The sequence below is a fragment of the Vigna umbellata genome, chromosome 6, assembly GCF_029865625.1.
Source record: "Vigna umbellata cultivar VRB3 chromosome 6, Vumbellata_1.0, whole genome shotgun sequence".
Classification (NCBI taxonomy): Eukaryota; Viridiplantae; Streptophyta; class Magnoliopsida; order Fabales; family Fabaceae; genus Vigna; species Vigna umbellata.
In genome coordinates, this window is record NC_142170.1 from 30,065,935 (window position 1) to 30,084,389 (window position 18,455).

General features: G+C 40.2%; 3 long non-coding RNA genes across 4 annotated transcripts; 2 read left to right on the forward strand and 1 right to left on the reverse strand.

The window, feature by feature from the left end:
* Nucleotides 1-772: 772 nt before the first annotated feature.
* Nucleotides 773-3,924, reverse strand: LOC148197198 (uncharacterized). 2 transcript variants are annotated; one of them, XR_015780203.1, is made up of 3 exons: nt 3,417-3,924; nt 3,009-3,274; nt 773-1,178 (listed from the first exon to the last, which is right to left on the reverse strand). It is a non-coding gene; the product is annotated as an uncharacterized LOC148197198 (long non-coding RNA). The 2 variants fall into 2 exon arrangements; XR_015780202.1 differs by having other exon boundaries at nt 3,009-3,924.
* Nucleotides 3,925-4,470: 546 nt separating this feature from the next.
* LOC148197199 (uncharacterized) lies at nt 4,471-5,027 on the forward strand. The gene is made up of 2 exons (XR_015780406.1): nt 4,471-4,559; nt 4,730-5,027. It is a non-coding gene; the product is annotated as an uncharacterized LOC148197199 (long non-coding RNA).
* Nucleotides 5,028-12,484: 7,457 nt separating this feature from the next.
* Nucleotides 12,485-15,250, forward strand: LOC148197200 (uncharacterized). Its single transcript, XR_015780405.1, has 3 exons — nt 12,485-12,999; nt 13,106-13,196; nt 15,025-15,250. It is a non-coding gene; the product is annotated as an uncharacterized LOC148197200 (long non-coding RNA).
* Nucleotides 15,251-18,455: the final 3,205 nt, after the last annotated feature.

Here is an 18,455-nt window from a genome sequence, read left to right on the forward strand (position 1 = left end):
GTACGCTGTCAGGGAAATACTCCTCGTAAAACTTACTACGAAATACTTCCCAAGTGACAGGACGTTGAGCTTCTACCAGAATAGCTCTTGTGCTCGCCCACCAATGGCTTGCTTCCCCAGTCAACAAATATTCTGTGTAAGACAACCTGTTCTCGTCCGGACACCTCTTTGCGTTGAAGATTCTCTCCATGTCCCCTAACCATTGGTCTGCCTCATCAGGGAGGCCCTTTCCATTGAATTTAGATGGATGGTGTTGGAGAAAACTCTCCAAACTCCATTCGGCATTTGGTTGGGCAGCGTTTGAAGAAGATGCTCCAGGCGCACCTCTAGTTGCAGCCAGTATCTCCATCAATTGTCTTTGCGTGTTTTCAGAATTAACACGCGAAGCCTCCAAACCTTGCATAGCAGCTTGGTTTTGCTGCATCAAGGTAGCATTCTGCTCCAGTAACGTGGTATTCTGTTGATGCAGTCTTTCCACCACGGTTTCCAACAATCTAGTGTTGCTGGACGTCTCGGACTCATTCGGTTGAGGAGGAGGAGGCAATCTAGGTGCCATTTGTTCTCTGGATACAGAGAAAACAAACTAACGTTAGTTATGTTCAAGAGTTAAAATAAAGTAACTCATTAAACATACTATAAGCACACAGCAAAACACAGTGCACTCATAACCCTACAGTGTCCTTTAACAAGAACAAAACTGCTCTGATACCAATAAATGTAACATCCCAAAATACAGTAATCACTATAATTCAGAATTAATTACAATTAACAGTAATCATAAACAGTCTTTGCATTAAAACAGAAATAAAAGCCTACTGGCTAATATTTACAGTAGCTGCTCCAAAATAAAACAGCAATTTACAGTACAACTTAAAATGTTCAGAATTCATCTAATTTACTAAAACCAGTACTGATTTACATGTCTGCATAATTATATACAGTATACCAAAATACAGTACAGCACTTTACAGTGTTCATAAACTAATCAAAATATAAAACAGTTCTGGATAAAACGCGTCTGCAGTACTGTACACAGAACTGTTAAAATACAGTACAGAAAATAACTAACAGCTACTATGGATCTAATCTCTACTGCTCCGATTTAACTTCCACTTCTACCAAGTTGGCATCCTCCAAATTTTCTTCTTCCAGCATTGTTTCAAGGGATGCACCACCATCTGCTCACATCCACAACGGATGATCATTGCATTTGACAAGACGGAAGTACATGGACAATAGACAACACAATGGAAAACGCAAGGGTAAGCTTATAATATTTAATTTATACAATTAACACATACGTTCACATATCAATTCAAACGTGCAGCACATAAATTATCAATTCGCAATCATAAAATAAATATAAAAAGACAGACTGTCCGGACTGTATGAACCATGTAGTTACAAGCGTCCTTGCACCCGAGTGATGTAGTAACTGGATAACATTAAACAGCTGCCACTCGAGGTTAGTCCCTCGCCCATATCTAAGCGATGAACGAAGAACCTCCTGCCATTCCCACGCATGACTACCCCCTTCTACGTGAAGATGAGTATCACGGAATATCAGGACGGACAGCGAGTCCTAACTTATCCAGGTTCATACTTTACCATTCAATATTTCACATTCAACACATCAGAGACGTTCCTCCTTGGAACGCTCTTTAATATCCACTTCCAATAATTTCTTCAAAATATATCATTCGTTCATAATAACCAGTTCTCTTTATTCCCTTTCTCATTCTGTGTTTCATTCCCTTAACATTTTACAACATTCATTCTTTGATCAAATAAAACGAAAGTATTACAGTACTTTTGACCACGCGTTTCTGAATAAAAGAAACGAACCGTGTACTCACTTAATACGTTTCAATACTTAATAATTTGAAATACTGATCTTTTAAAGAGGTGGATGATACTTAGAAAGATTTTGAGTGTACAGAGTTCAGGTAGAATCCAAAGGATAAAACCAGTAAGAAAATGTTTAGATAAACAACCAATATAATTGAATTTCAGAAAAACAGCACTGCCAGTCAAAGAACGAACGTTCAGAATTTCAATTTGGACGAACATCAATTACGTTCGCTCAGAACTCAATAATAAGGACGAGCGTTCAGTTAGAAACCGAACCCTGCTGTGGACGAACGCTAGGTCAATGACCAAGCACGAATCAGCACTAACGCTGGTTATAACCCAAGCGCTTTATAGGACGAGCGTTTCGGTATAGGACCGAACGCCAACTTTGGACGAACGTTCAGTATAAGGACGAACGCTCTCTAGAACTAACGTTCGACATAAGGTCGAACAACAATAAGGACGAATCGCTCGACATGAGGCCGAACGTCATTGAGGACGAACGCTCGACTTAAGACCGAACGTCACTTATTTATAAAGTTTTAAATATTGATCTATACTGAGCATAACGAACGCTCATTCACTCAATTGGGGGACGCTCGTTCTCGAGCAGAATTCATTCCAAATGAATGAATTCCAATCTAAGTCATGTTAACCAAAAACCGGACGGTCTAAGACCGTACAGTGACGAACGACCTTTTAGCAACAGAGAATGATCAGAAAATTTAGATTTTTCACACTTAGCAGAATTTTTTCCAGATTTCCATTTTCCAACTTTATACTTCCATTTCAGGTTTAATTCCCTTCAAACATCATCATCATGCAGATTTCAACATTTAAAATCATTCCAACCACACAATAGCCATTCTCCATTCATCCATAATCAACTCAACATGCATTTAAATCAAATTCAACATCAAATATAATTCATACAAGCCGTATCAGTTCATGACAGATTCATCCAAACCAGAATGCATATCAGATATCAGTGATCATTTCTAACAACTCAACTTCATATTTTTCACACATGCAAAACAAACCAGAAATCATATTCCATATCAGTAAACGTTTCTAAATACTCAAACATCATGCTTTCCATATATGCATCTCAGATCATAAATCAAACAGTATAAATTAAACATATAAACTTCCCTTACCTGTTACTGCAGTGAAATTCCAATTGTTTAAGGTTTATCTTGATCACTCACAGTTCTCTACCCAAATGAATTCACTCCACGACTTTCACTAAATCTAAAATACCAAAATAACATAAAGATCAAACCTATAACTCATTCATGCAACCAGAATTTTGATTAGCATGAACTCAATGGACAATTATGCAGAATGAGAACTTACCAGTTCAGTTCTCAATTCTGTTCGAATCAAGTTGATGTTCACGGTGCAGTGACAGTGTTTACAGTATCTGAAACAGAATTTGAGGAGATGATGAATGAGTAATTTTAGAGGGAAGATGAGAGTTCTCAGAAACTCAGATTTTTATCCTTGCATGCAACTGATACAGTGTTCCTAGAAATTTTAAGATTAGATTGTGGTTTGGAGCTTACCAGTTACAGAATCAAAAGAGGTTCGGATCAAAATGGAGCTTGCTGGCCCGTGAATGTTCCTATGGTTTCAGAAAACGGATTGGAGTTGAAGGAAGTGAGTAATGGCAGAAGGAAGATGAAGGTTCGTAGAGAAAAGTTTGGAGAAGATGAAAGGTGTGATCCTTGAGGAAGACGAAGTGTGAGTGTGAGTGAAAGAGTTTTCTCAAAACTCAGAAGTTTGAGTGGATTCCACATCAAACAAGAGAGCGTTTCACAGTCTGCCACTTGCACACCAAACCCTGCTTGGAATTCTCTCCCGTGACACTTGGCGTGTGTGCATGCACAGATTGGTGCGTTTTTAATGCACTGAGTGTGTGTGACGTGGTGCAGTTTCCAGAGAATGGTGGAGCTTGATTTCAGTGCATTGCAGGAAGAGATTTAGCAGATTTGAAGTAGGATTAAATCAACTCAGAATTATAGTGCACTAATCTGGTTTAACACAGAATTATCATTGCTTAATTATATAGGGTCTTACACGTGCATGCAGCGCTTGGTGCGTTTTTAATGCACTGAGTGTGTGACGTGGTGCGTGTTTCAGAGAATGATGTGGCACGGTTTTTCAGTGCACAGCAGAGGGAAAAGCAGATTTGAAGTGGGCTTTAATGGGATAAGCATTTATTATAGTGTGCATTAATTTGATTTAACACCGAATTATTATTGCTAATTATATAGGGTTTTACATATATATATATATATATATATATATATATAGTCAAGATTTATATTTTCTCCCAAATGACGCAAATATGAGTTCAGTTAAGTAGTTTTGAAGTCGTGTGCATAGTTACTTTGTTATTAGATATCACTTTTGTATTTAGTTGTAGAATAAATGTATAAGTGTGATTTCCTACAGAACCAATCTCTATGCAGGTAGCTTTCTTAATTAAATTCCTTGGTATGTTTCATTGAGCTGCTGAGACTTTACATTTATTCTGATTTCTACTGATGAATACTTGACATAGGTGGTGATGCATTGGAATCTCTGGTGCTGCATTCTTTTGGGCATCTGGTGAGAGTGAAGAATTGTTGAGGTTGCAAGGAGATCTTGATCTGCACGTCTGGGAGGAGTTAGATCCCAAAAATTTACATGGAAGTCTTCAAGAGGTAAGGGGAGTTTGATTTATTTCATTAATTGTTGAAATAATCTGTATTTGATGCAAATCTGGGAAGAAGGGGATGAAAATGGAGGTTTTCTGGGTTTTCTGGACTTTGGACGTTCGACCTTGGTTTAATTGTGTTTGTGAGCGTTCGTTCTCGATGATGTTAATCCTCAGGAAGTACTCGTCTTAGGAAAAGTACGACTAGACTTGATCTCGAGCGTTCGTCCTTGGAGCTCGGTTAATAAGGTTTGGTGTTCATCGGCAGCGTTCGGCCTTTGATGATGATTGATTCCAGAACGTTCGTTCAGACAGCATCAGAGTTGGAAATAGCGTTCGGCAATAATGCATGAATCCATGGGAGTATTTTGAAACAATTATTGAGAATTGTTGGTTATTTCCTTGATCCAATATTGGTTTATTTATACATATTATTGAGAATATGTACGAATTCGTGATTGAGCACGTTTATTCTGTTGGAGGTGGTACATACACTATGTTATTTACTTGTAACTTCGTCTGTCTTTTGAGCATTTTTGCTAGTCTCACGCGTGAGACTGAGATTCGAGTGTCACCTTCTTCTGCGCGAGGAGGTGAATGTCTCGCCCAATTAAATGACTTCGGCTCGTGTTGAGTATAGTGCATCGTTACGCGTAGTATCGATGTTTTTACTCGTTAGTCCTTGAGGAGTCGGGGATAGGTCTGAAATCGCGATGGAAGACGGCTCGGGTCGCCTGTTATTGAGAGCAGGTTATGACGACGAATTACAAGTAAACGACATCAGAAAATACTGGTATTTTATTTTTATCCAAGGATTACATATGTTATAATATTTTAAAGAGTGTTTGTCACATTTCAAAATAACACTAGTAGAATGGAACCAGTTTTATAATTGTTCCCTTGTTGTAATCACGTAAAATATGAGAAAGCAAATAACATTTGATAGCTGTCAATACTAAATTTCGTCATATTATCTAGTAAAATCCTAGTAAAATCTAAGTAAAGAGGGGTAGCTGTAAATACTAAATTTCGTCCGAATTGATTTTTTTGGCTTTTACTGTAACATCCCAAAAACTTACCCTTTAAAATTCAAAATTTAAAATATTGTAATAATACATTTAGGATAACACCCCGTCCAAAGAGCACCCATGGGAACTGTACCAACTTCAGAAGGCCTGAGAGGTGGATCTGGGTTGGGCATCTGGTGAGAGGAGGTGAAGAATTGTTGAGGTTGCAAGGAGATCTTGATCTGCACGTCTGGGAGGAGTTAGATCCCAAAATTTACATGGAAGTCTTCAAGAGGTAAGGGGAGTTTGATTTATTTCATTAATTGTTGAAATAATCTGTATTTGATGCAAATCTGGGAAGAAGGGGATGAAAATGGAGGTTTTCTGGGTTTTCTGGACTTTGGTGCGTTTCTGCAGAATTTCTACAGAAAGCGCGTACGTCCAATTTTGGTGAATCAAAATTGGACGTCCGTTCAAACAGTGCTCGACCAAATAGTGGTCGTCCAATTTCTGAACGTTCGGTTATTGTTCTGAGCGTCCGCCCGAATAAGCCAACTTAGAACGTTCGTCCTTGGTTTGTCATAGTGATATTAGCGTTCGGTCAGGGCTAATTTAAATACCGTTCGGTTGAAACCTAAATTAATAGTGTCCGGTTAAGTGTGAATTTAACACTGTTCGATTGAATCGCTCGGCCAGGATTCTAGACGTTCGTCCAGATGATTGTGAGCGTTCGTTAGCAATTGGTAATCCAGGTTTCAACTTGAGCGTCCGTCCCTAAATTGGCATCCACAAGATGTAATCTTGGGCGTTCGGTACTGAGTATTAGTGATTGCAATCGTTCGTTCTTAAAAATAGAATTTTAGGTTTGAATCCTGAGCGTTCGGTTTTGGGTATAAGTGAACGTTCGGTTTTTAAGTATAAGTGAGCGTCCGGTTTTGAGTATAAGTGAGCGTTCGGTTTTGGGTATAAGTGAGCGTTCGCTTTTGGGTATTTATGAGCGTTCGGTTTTTAAGTATAATTGAGCGTTCGGTTTTTGACTCTAAATGAGCGTTCCGTTTGTGGGTATAAGTTAGCGTTCGGTTTTTAAGTTGCTTATTCTCAAGTGTTGAATCTTGAGCGATCGGCCTTGGGGTATTAGTGACTATTGAGCGTTCGGTTAAGTTTTGATTTAAGCACCGTTCGGTTAGCTGCTGATTTATGTCGTTCGGTCAGGCTTCTTTTAATGCCGTTCGGCAAAGGGACTTAGGGGTTCGACTGAGTATCAAAACGTCCGTCCTTATCATGTCCGGATTAATGGTGTTTGATTTGAGTGTTCAGTATTGAGATATTAGTGGGTATAAGCGTTCGTTCCTAACATGGAACTCTTGGGTAGCAATCTTGAGCGTTCGGCTTTAAGTGTTCGGTTTTGGATCTTGGACGTTCGACCTTGGTTTAATTGTGTTTGTGAGCGTTCGTTCTCGATGATGTTAATCCTCAGGAAGTACTCGTCTGAGGTAACGTACGACTAGACTTGATCTCGAGCGTTCGTCCTTGGAGCTCGGTTAATAAGGTTTGGTGTTCATCGGCAGCGTTCGGCCTTTGATGATGATTGATTCCAGAACGTTCGTTCAGACAGCATCAGAGTTGGAAATAGCGTTCGGCAATAATGCATGAATCCAGGGGAGTATTTTGAAACAATTATTGAGAATTGTTGGTTATTTCCTTGATCCAATATTGGTTTATTTATACATATTATTGAGAATATGTACGAATTCGTGATTGAGCACGTTTATTCTGTTGGAGGTGGTACATACACTATGTTATTTACTTGTAACTTCGTCTGTCTTTTGAGCATTTTTGCTAGTCTCACGCGTGAGACTGAGATTCGAGTGTCACCTTCTTCTGCGCGAGGAGGTGAATGTCTCGCCCAATGAAATGACTTCGGCTCGTGTTGAGTATAGTGCATCGTTACGCGTAGTATCGATGTTTTTACTCGTTAGTCCTTGAGGAGTCGGGGAGATAGGTCTGAAGTCGCGATGGAAGACGGCTCGGGTCGCCTGTTATCGACATCAGAAAATACTGGTATTTTATTTTTATCCAAGGATTACATATGTTATAATATTTTAAAGAGTGTTTGTCACAGTTCAAAATAACACTAGGTAGAATGGAACCAGTTTTATAATTGTTCCCTTGTTGTAATCACGTAAAATATGAGAAAGCAAATAACATTTGATAGCTGTCAATACTAAATTTCGTCATATTATCTAGTAAAATCCTAGTAAAATCTAAGTAAAGAGGGGTAGCTGTAAATACTAAATTTCGTCCGAATTGATTTTTTTGGCTTTTACTGTAACATCCCAAAAACTTACCCTTTAAAATTCAAAATTTAAAATATTGTAATAATACATTTAGGATAACACCCCGTCCAAAGAGCACCCATGGGAACTGTACCAACTTCAGAAGGCCTGAGAGGTGGATCTGGGTTGGGCATCTGGTGAGAGGAGGTGAAGAATTGTTGAGGTTGCAAGGAGATCTTGATCTGCACGTCTGGGAGGAGTTAGATCCCAAAATTTACATGGAAGTCTTCAAGAGGTAAGGGGAGTTTGATTTATTTCATTAATTGTTGAAATAATCTGTATTTGATGCAAATCTGGGAAGAAGGGGATGAAAATGGAGGTTTTCTGGGTTTTCTGGACTTTGGTGCGTTTCTGCAGAAACCGTTCAAACAGTGCTCGACCAAATAGTGGTCGTCCAATTTCTGAACGTTCGGTTATTGTTCTGAGCGTCCGCCCGAATCAGCCAACTTAGAACGTTCGTCCTTGGTTTGTCATAGTGATATTAGCGTTCGGTCAGGGCTAATTTAAATACCGTTCGGTTGAAACCTAAATTAATAGTGTCCGGTTAAGTGTGAATTTAACACTGTTCGATTGAATCGCTCGGCCAGGATTCTAGACGTTCGTCCAGATGATTGTGAGCGTTCGTTAGCAATTGGTAATCCAGGTTTCAACTTGAGCGTCCGTCCCTAAATTGGCATCCACAAGATGTAATCTTGGGCGTTCGGTACTGAGTATTAGTGATTGCAATCGTTCGTTCTTAAAATAGAATTTTAGGTTTGAATCCTGAGCGTTCGGTTTTGGGTATAAGTGAACGTTCGGTTTTTAAGTATAAGTGAGCGTCCGGTTTTGAGTATAAGTGAGCGTTCGGTTTTGGGTATAAGTGAGCGTTCGCTTTTGGGTATAAGTGAGCGTTCGGTTTTTAAGTATAATTGAGCGTTCGGTTTTTGACTCTAAATGAGCGTTCCGTTTGTGGGTATAAGTTAGCGTTCGGTTTTTAAGTTGCTTATTCTCAAGTGTTGAATCTTGAGCGATCGGCCTTGGGGTATTAGTGACTATTGAGCGTTCGGTTAAGTTTTGATTTAAGCACCGTTCGGTTAGCTGCTGATTTATGTCGTTCGGTCAGGCTTCTTTTAATGCCGTTCGGCAAAGGGACTTAGGGGTTCGACTGAGTATCAAAACGTCCGTCCTTATCATGTCCGGATTAATGGTGTTTGATTTGAGTGTTCAGTATTGAGATATTAGTGGGTATAAGCGTTCGTTCCTAACATGGAACTCTTGGGTAGCAATCTTGAGCGTTCGGCTTTAAGTGTTCGGTTTGGATCTTGGACGTTCGACCTTGGTTTAATTGTGTTTGTGAGCGTTCGTTCTCGATGATGTTAATCCTCAGGAAGTACTCGTCTGAGGTAACGTACGACTAGACTTGATCTCGAGCGTTCGTCCTTGGAGCTCGGTTAATAAGGTTTGGTGTTCATCGGCAGCGTTCGACCTTTGATGATGATTGATTCCAGAACGTTCGTTCAGACAGCATCAGAGTTGGAAATAGCGTTCGGCAATAATGCATGAATCCAGGGGAGTATTTTGAAACAATTATTGAGAATTGTTGGTTATTTCCTTGATCCAATATTGGTTTATTTATACATATTATTGAGAATATGTACGAATTCGTGATTGAGCACGTTTATTCTGTTGGAGGTGGTACATACACTATGTTATTTACTTGTAACTTCGTCTGTCTTTTGAGCATTTTTGCTAGTCTCACGCGTGAGACTGAGATTCGAGTGTCACCTTCTTCTGCGCGAGGAGGTGAATGTCTCGCCCAATGAAATGACTTCGGCTCGTGTTGAGTATAGTGCATCGTTACGCGTAGTATCGATGTTTTTACTCGTTAGTCCTTGAGGAGTCGGGGAGATAGGTCTGAAGTCGCGATGGAAGACGGCTCGGGTCGCCTGTTATCGACATCAGAAAATACTGGTATTTTATTTTTATCCAAGGATTACATATGTTATAATATTTTAAAGAGTGTTTGTCACAGTTCAAAATAACACTAGGTAGAATGGAACCAGTTTTATAATTGTTCCCTTGTTGTAATCACGTAAAATATGAGAAAGCAAATAACATTTGATAGCTGTCAATACTAAATTTCGTCATATTATCTAGTAAAATCCTAGTAAAATCTAAGTAAAGAGGGGTAGCTGTAAATACTAAATTTCGTCCGAATTGATTTTTTTGGCTTTTACTGTAACATCCCAAAAACTTACCCTTTAAAATTCAAAATTTAAAATATTGTAATAATACATTTAGGATAACACCCCGTCCAAAGAGCACCCATGGGAACTGTACCAACTTCAGAAGGCCTGAGAGGTGGATCTGGGTTGGGCATCTGGTGAGAGGAGGTGAAGAATTGTTGAGGTTGCAAGGAGATCTTGATCTGCACGTCTGGGAGGAGTTAGATCCCAAAATTTACATGGAAGTCTTCAAGAGGTAAGGGGAGTTTGATTTATTTCATTAATTGTTGAAATAATCTGTATTTGATGCAAATCTGGGAAGAAGGGGATGAAAATGGAGGTTTTCTGGGTTTTCTGGACTTTGGTGCGTTTCTGCAGAAACCGTTCAAACAGTGCTCGACCAAATAGTGGTCGTCCAATTTCTGAACGTTCGGTTATTGTTCTGAGCGTCCGCCCGAATCAGCCAACTTAGAACGTTCGTCCTTGGTTTGTCATAGTGATATTAGCGTTCGGTCAGGGCTAATTTAAATACCGTTCGGTTGAAACCTAAATTAATAGTGTCCGGTTAAGTGTGAATTTAACACTGTTCGATTGAATCGCTCGGCCAGGATTCTAGACGTTCGTCCAGATGATTGTGAGCGTTCGTTAGCAATTGGTAATCCAGGTTTCAACTTGAGCGTCCGTCCCTAAATTGGCATCCACAAGATGTAATCTTGGGCGTTCGGTACTGAGTATTAGTGATTGCAATCGTTCGTTCTTAAAAATAGAATTTTAGGTTTGAATCCTGAGCGTTCGGTTTTGGGTATAAGTGAACGTTCGGTTTTTAAGTATAAGTGAGCGTCCGGTTTTGAGTATAAGTGAGCGTTCGGTTTTGGGTATAAGTGAGCGTTCGCTTTTGGGTATAAGTGAGCGTTCGGTTTTTAAGTATAATTGAGCGTTCGGTTTTTGACTCTAAATGAGCGTTCCGTTTGTGGGTATAAGTTAGCGTTCAGTTTTTAAGTTGCTTATTCTCAGGTGTTGAATCTTGAGCGATCGGCCTTGGGGTATTAGTGACTATTGAGCGTTCGGTTAAGTTTTGATTTAAGCACCGTTCGGTTAGCTGCTGATTTATGTCGTTCGGTCGGCTTCTTTTAATGCCGTTCGGCAAAGGGACTTAGGGGTTCGACTGAGTATCAAAACGTCCGTCCTTATCATGTCCGGATTAATGGTGTTTGATTTGAGTGTTCAGTATTGAGATATTAGTGGGTATAAGCGTTCGTTCCTAACATGGAACTCTTGGGTAGCAATCTTGAGCGTTCGGCTTTAAGTGTTCGGTTTGGATCTTGGACGTTCGACCTTGGTTTAATTGTGTTTGTGAGCGTTCGTTCTCGATGATGTTAATCCTCAGGAAGTACTCGTCTGAGGTAACGTACGACTAGACTTGATCTCGAGCGTTCGTCCTTGGAGCTCGGTTAATAAGGTTTGGTGTTCATCGGCAGCGTTCGGCCTTTGATGATGATTGATTCCAGAACGTTCGTTCAGACAGCATCAGAGTTGGAAATAGCGTTCGGCAATAATGCATGAATCCAGGGGAGTATTTTGAAACAATTATTGAGAATTGTTGGTTATTTCCTTGATCCAATATTGGTTTATTTATACATATTATTGAGAATATGTACGAATTCGTGATTGAGCACGTTTATTCTGTTGGAGGTGGTACATACACTATGTTATTTACTTGTAACTTCGTCTGTCTTTTGAGCATTTTTGCTAGTCTCACGCGTGAGACTGAGATTCGAGTGTCACCTTCTTCTGCGCGAGGAGGTGAATGTCTCGCGTAGTATCGATGTTTTTACTCGTTAGTCCTTGAGGAGTCGGGGAGATAGGTCTGAAGTCGCGATGGAAGACGGCTCGGGTCGCCTGTTATCGACATCAGAAAATACTGGTATTTTATTTTTATCCAAGGATTACATATGTTATAATATTTTAAAGAGTGTTTGTCACAGTTCAAAATAACACTAGGTAGAATGGAACCAGTTTTATAATTGTTCCCTTGTTGTAATCACGTAAAATATGAGAAAGCAAATAACATTTGATAGCTGTCAATACTAAATTTCGTCATATTATCTAGTAAAATCCTAGTAAAATCTAAGTAAAGAGGGGTAGCTGTAAATACTAAATTTCGTCCGAATTGATTTTTTTGGCTTTTACTGTAACATCCCAAAAACTTACCCTTTAAAATTCAAAATTTAAAATATTGTAATAATACATTTAGGATAACACCCCGTCCAAAGAGCACCCATGGGAACTGTACCAACTTCAGAAGGCCTGAGAGGTGGATCTGGGTTGGGCATCTGGTGAGAGGAGGTGAAGAATTGTTGAGGTTGCAAGGAGATCTTGATCTGCACGTCTGGGAGGAGTTAGATCCCAAAATTTACATGGAAGTCTTCAAGAGGTAAGGGGAGTTTGATTTATTTCATTAATTGTTGAAATAATCTGTATTTGATGCAAATTGTGAGAACCTGATAATTAGTACACATTAATTCAATCTCTAATCACTATTTAATGCACCGTGACACGTCAAAATGCACTCACCTTTCCGCTGCATGCGCCTGCCATGTGTCACGGTTGGAGCATTCTGAGAAGGTTAGTGGGAGACAAGTGGCGTGTGGAGGATGGGAGTTTATTCTGCAGGGGAAAGAGAAAAATAATTCTGGAAAAACTCTCCCTCTTCCTCCTGCATGCTTCATCTTCTTCTCAGAATTTATGCTTCCAAGATTCTCTGCCCTCTCTCTAAACTGTTTCCATCTTCTTCCTAAGAAAATTCACCAGCAAACCTTTGATCTTGTTTCAGACACCATAGAAACCTTCCCTGCACTGTGAGCATCATTCGGATCCAAACAGAATTGAGAACTGAACTGGTAAGTTCTCGTCTCTGTGCCTCTTTCCATTTAGTTCATGCAAACCAAAATTCTGGTTGCATGCATGAGTTAGACGTCTGATATGTTAAAATTTTTGGTGTGTTAGATTAAGTTGAAGTGGTTGAGTGAACTTCTGATAGAAAGTCGTGAGAGCACGAGAGAAACTCTAAACATTTGGAAGTACACTGCTAGATCAGGTAAGGGAAGTTTATATGTTTAATTTATACTGTTTGATTTATGATCTGAGATGCATGTATGGAAAGCATGATGTTTGAGTATTTTGAAACGTTTACTGATATGGAATATGATTTCTGGTTTGTTTTGCATGTGTGAAAAATATGAAGTTGAGTTGTTAGAAATGATCACTGATATCTGATATGCATTCTGGTTTGGATGAATCTGTCATGAACTGATACGGCTTGTATGAATTATATTTGATGTTGAATTTGTTTTAAATGCATGTTGAGTTGATTATGGATGAATGGAGAATGGCTATTGTGTGGTTGGAATGATTTTAAATGTTGAAATCTGCATGATGATGATGTTTGAAGGGAATTAAACCTGAAATGGAAGTATAAAGTTGGAAAATGGAAATCTGGAAAAATTCTGCTAAGTGTGAAAAATCTAAATTTTCTGATCATTCTCTGTTGCTAAAAGGACGTTCGTCACTGTACGGTCTTAGACCGTTCGGTTTTGATTAACATGACTTAGATTGGAATTCATTCATTTGGAATGAATTCTGCTCGAGAACGAGCGTCCCCCAATTGAGTGAATGAGCGTTCGTTCTGCTCAGTATAGATCAATATTTAAAACTTTATAAATAAGTGACGTTCGGTCTTAAGTCGAGCGTTCGTCCTCAATGACGTTCGGCCTCATGTCGAGCGTTCGTCCTTATTGTTGTTCGACCTTATGTCGAACGTTAGTTCTAGAGAGCGTTCGTCCTTATACTGAACGTTCGTCCAAAGTTGGCGTTCGGTCCTATACCGAAACGCTCGTCCTATAAAGCGCTTGGGTTATAACCAGCGTTAGTGCTGATTCGTGCTTGGTCATTGACCTAGCGTTCGTCCACAGCAGGGTTCGGTTTCTAACTGAACGCTCGTCCTTATTATTGAATTCTGAGCGAACGTAATTGACGTTCGTCCAAAGTAAATTTCTGAACGTTCATTCATTGACAGTAAGAGTTGTTTCTGTACTTTAAATATTCTGGTTATTTATCTAAGTTATTCTGTAAGATAATTATTTCTTTTGATTCAACCTAAAGTTCTTGTACTCAACATCTTCTAAGTATTATTCTGAACTTCTAAATTCAATCTCATCTAAATTCTTTAAGAATTCTTAATGTCCATCAGTGAATAAGAGTTCGTTTCTTTTGTTCAGAAACGTGAAATCAAAGGTTCTGTAATAAGTTCGTTTTATTTGAGTAAAGAATGCATGACGTTAATGTTAAGAGAGTGGAACATAGAATGAAAATGTGAAAATGAGAAATGTTTAATGTGGACGAATGATATGTTGAACGAATTATTGGAATTGGATTTTTACGAGCGTTCCAGGGAGGAACGTCTCTTATATGATTGAATATTGAATTGGTAAAGTATGACTGTGGTTAGTTAATGCTGGCTTGGTCCATCCTGATATTCCGTGATACACCTCTTCAAGTAGAAGGGGGTAGTCATGCGTGGGAATGGCAGGAGGTCCTTAGTCCATAAGTTAACATGGGCGACGTAAGAACGGACTTACCTCGAGTGGCAGCTGTTTGGTGTTACCCAGTTACTACACCACTCGGGTGCAAGGACGCCTGTAACTACATGGTTCATACAGTCCGGACGGTCTGTCTTATTATATACCTTTATATGATTATTATTTGATGAATTACATGCTGTATGTGTGTTTAGAAATGTAACTGTATGTGTTGATTGTATAAATTAAATATTATAAGCTTACCCTTGCATTTCCATTGTGTTGTCTCTTGTACATGTATACTCCGTCTTGTCAAATGCAATGATCATCCGTTGTGGATGTGAGCAGATGGTGGTGCATCCCTTGAAGCAATGCTGGAAGAAGAAAATTTGGACGACTCCAATCTGGTTGAAGTTGAAGTAAAGGCCGAGCCTTAGAGTGCTCGTTTGATTTAGGCTGTACATGTTAGCATAGTTATAACGTTCGGCCACCTATTTTGTAAGGCCGTTCGTCTTATTCATCTCTGATTGTATTTTGGTGCACGTTAGTTTATGTATTTAAGAGCGTTCACTCTTGGTTTTATTGTATGCGTTTACACGCGTCCTCTGTACTGATGCCGTTAGGCTTTTTAATCCTGTTTTAATTCAAAGACTGTTTGTGATTACTGTTAATTGTAATTAATTCTGAATTATAGTGATTACTGTATTTTGGGATGTTACATTAGTGGTATCAGAGCAGTTTTGTTCTTCTAAGGACACTGTAGGGTTATGAGTGCACTGTGTTTTGCTATGTGCTTATTGCATGTTTAATGAGTTATTATTGTTTTAACTCTTGGACATAACTAATGCTCGTTTGTTTTTCTCTGCATCCAGAGAACAAATGGCACCTAGACTTCCTCCTCCTCCTCAACCGAATGAGTCCGAAACGTCCAACAACACTAGATTGTTGGAAACCGTGGTAGAAAGATTGCATCAACAGAATACCACGTTGCTGGAGCAAAACGCCACCTTGATGCAGCAAAACCAAGCTGCTATGCAAGGTTTGGAGGCCTCGCGTGTCAATTCTGAAAACACGCAAAGGCAGTTGATGGAAATCTTGGCTGCAACTAGAGGTGCGCCTGGAGCATCTTCTTCAAACGCTGCTCAACCTGCTGCCGAGTGGAGTTTGGAGAGCTTTCTGCAACATCACCCAGCTAAGTTCAGTGGGAAGTGCCTCCCTGATGAGGCTGATCAGTGGCTGAGGGATATGGAGAGGATTTTTAACGCCAAAAGGTGTCCGGATGAGAACAGGTTGGCGTATACAGAATACTTATTAACTGGAGAAGCAAGCCATTGGTGGACGAGCACAAGGGCCATACTGGTAGACGCTCACCGCCCTGTTACTTGGGAAGTATTCCGTAATAAGTTTTATGAGGAATATTTCCCTGACAGCGTAAAGTTTGCAAAGGAGGTGGAGTTTTTACAACTGGTTCAAGGTGGAATGTCTGTATCAGAATACACCAATAAGTTTAAACACCTTGTCAGATTCAATACAATGGCCACTAGTGAGGAGTGGCAGTGCAGAAAATTTGAAAACGGTTTACGCAGTGATCTGAAGGTTGTGATTTCCAGTTTATGCATCCGAACGTTCCCTGCCATGGTGGAGAGGGCTAAGGTACTGGAAAAGAATTTAGCAGAGGTGGAACGGTATAAGAAACAGCAAACAGTAAGGGGGCCAATTGTCTCAAGGGGGAGTGTGAATCAGAGAGGATCCCCTTACGCTCGTCCAGCAGCCAACACAAGTGGATCTCAAGCCTTGATTCCAGCTGGACAGTCTGGACAGCAAGGTAGTATCACTTGTTTTCAGTGTGGAGGGCCACACTACCGTTCATCATGCCCTCAGTTGGCGAGAGGAAAACATTGTGCTCGTTGCGGAAGAAGTGGACATGGAACGAATGAGTGCAACTCTGGTGGGAGAGCAGTGATGAGGCCGCCAAACGCAGGAAGAAATCAGCAAGGAAGGGGTGGTCGAGCCCAAGCTACTGGGCGTGTGTACGCAATTACTGGTGCGGAAGCAGCAAGTTCAGGTACACTTATCACCAGTACTTGCTTGTTATATGGAATGCAATGTTGTGTGCTGTTTGATTCGGGGGCGACACTCCTTCATCTCGAAGGCGTGTGTTGAAAAGCTGGGAATAGTGGAGAGAGATATGCAGTTTGAATTGGTGGTATCAACACCAGCGGCTGGAGAGCTTAGGACATCTACCGTATATTAGATGTCCTATTGTGGTAGAGGGGCATAGTTATAAGGTGAATTTAATCTGTTTACCTTTGAAGGACTTGGAGATAATTCTAGGAATGGATTGGCTAGCTGCCAACCATATTATTATTGATTGTGGCAAGAAGGAATTAGTGTTTCCTGAAGAGGATGAAGAATACTTGGGTGTAACTTTCGGTCAATTGAAGGAGGATATAATGGAAGGTGCAAGCTGTTTTCTCATCATGACGCATGAAGATAAGGAGTTAAGGGGGTTGGCAGAAGCACGGATGAACAAGGGGAGCAGTATTGAGAGCACGGTTGTGAAGGAATTTCTGGACGTATTTCCAGAAGAGATACCAGGATTGCCTCCTGTTAGAGAGATTGAATTCACCATTGATTTGGTGACAACAGCTGCACCTATATCTGTTCAACCTTACCGGATGGCGCCTGCAGAATTGACCGAGCTTAAGAAACAGATTGAAGAACTTATGGAGAAGCAATTCATCAGACCAAGTGTATCACCATGGGGAGCTCCTGTACTCTTGGTGAAAAAGAAAGATGGTAGCTCTCGGTTATGTATAGACTACAGGCAATTAAATAAGCTGACCATCAAGAACAAATACCCGTTGCCAAGGATAGACGATTTGCTGGATCAGCTGCATGGAGCAACGGTATTTTCAAAAATTGATTTGCGTTCAGGATATCACCAAATAAGGGTTAAGGAGGACGACATCCAGAAGACAGCATTTAGATCACGTTATGGACATTATGAGTACGTGGTCATGCCATTTGGAGTAACGAACGCTCCAGCCATCTTCATGGATTACATGAACCGGATATTCAGACCCTATTTGGATAAGTTTGTAGTTGTGTTTATAGATGATATTCTCATCTACTCCAAAAGCAATGCCGAACATGAGGAGCATTTGAGAACAGTACTAACCGTATTGAGGGAGAAAGAGTTGTACGCAAAGCTGTCAAAGTGTGAATTCTGGTTAAAGGAGGTGCAGTTTTTGGGACATGTGATCTCGGCTGAAGGCATTTCAGTGGATCCCTCTAAGGTGAGAGCAGTGTTGGATTGGAAGAGCCCTCGTTCAGTCACAGAAGTGAGGAGTTTTGTGGGGCTAGCAGGCTATTACAGACGTTTCATAGAGGGGTTCGCCAAGATAGTGGCTCCACTTACTCAGTTGACTAGAAAGGATCATCCATTCGCTTGGACTGATGTGTGTGAGGAACGGTTCCAAGAGCTGAAGGCGAAACTGACGAGCGCCCCAGTTTTAATTATTCCAGACACGTCCAAGCCATTTGAAGTATACTGTGACGCTTCTCACCATGGTTTAGGCTGTGTGCTCATGCAAGAGAGACGTGCAGTAGCTTACGCGTCTCGCCAGTTGAAGATCCATGAAAAGAATTATCCCACTCACGATTTGGAGTTAGCAGCAGTTGTGTTCGCATTAAAGATTTGGAGGCACTATCTATACGGATCAACATTTCAAGTCTTTAGTGATCACAAGAGCCTCAAATATTTGTTTGATCAGAGG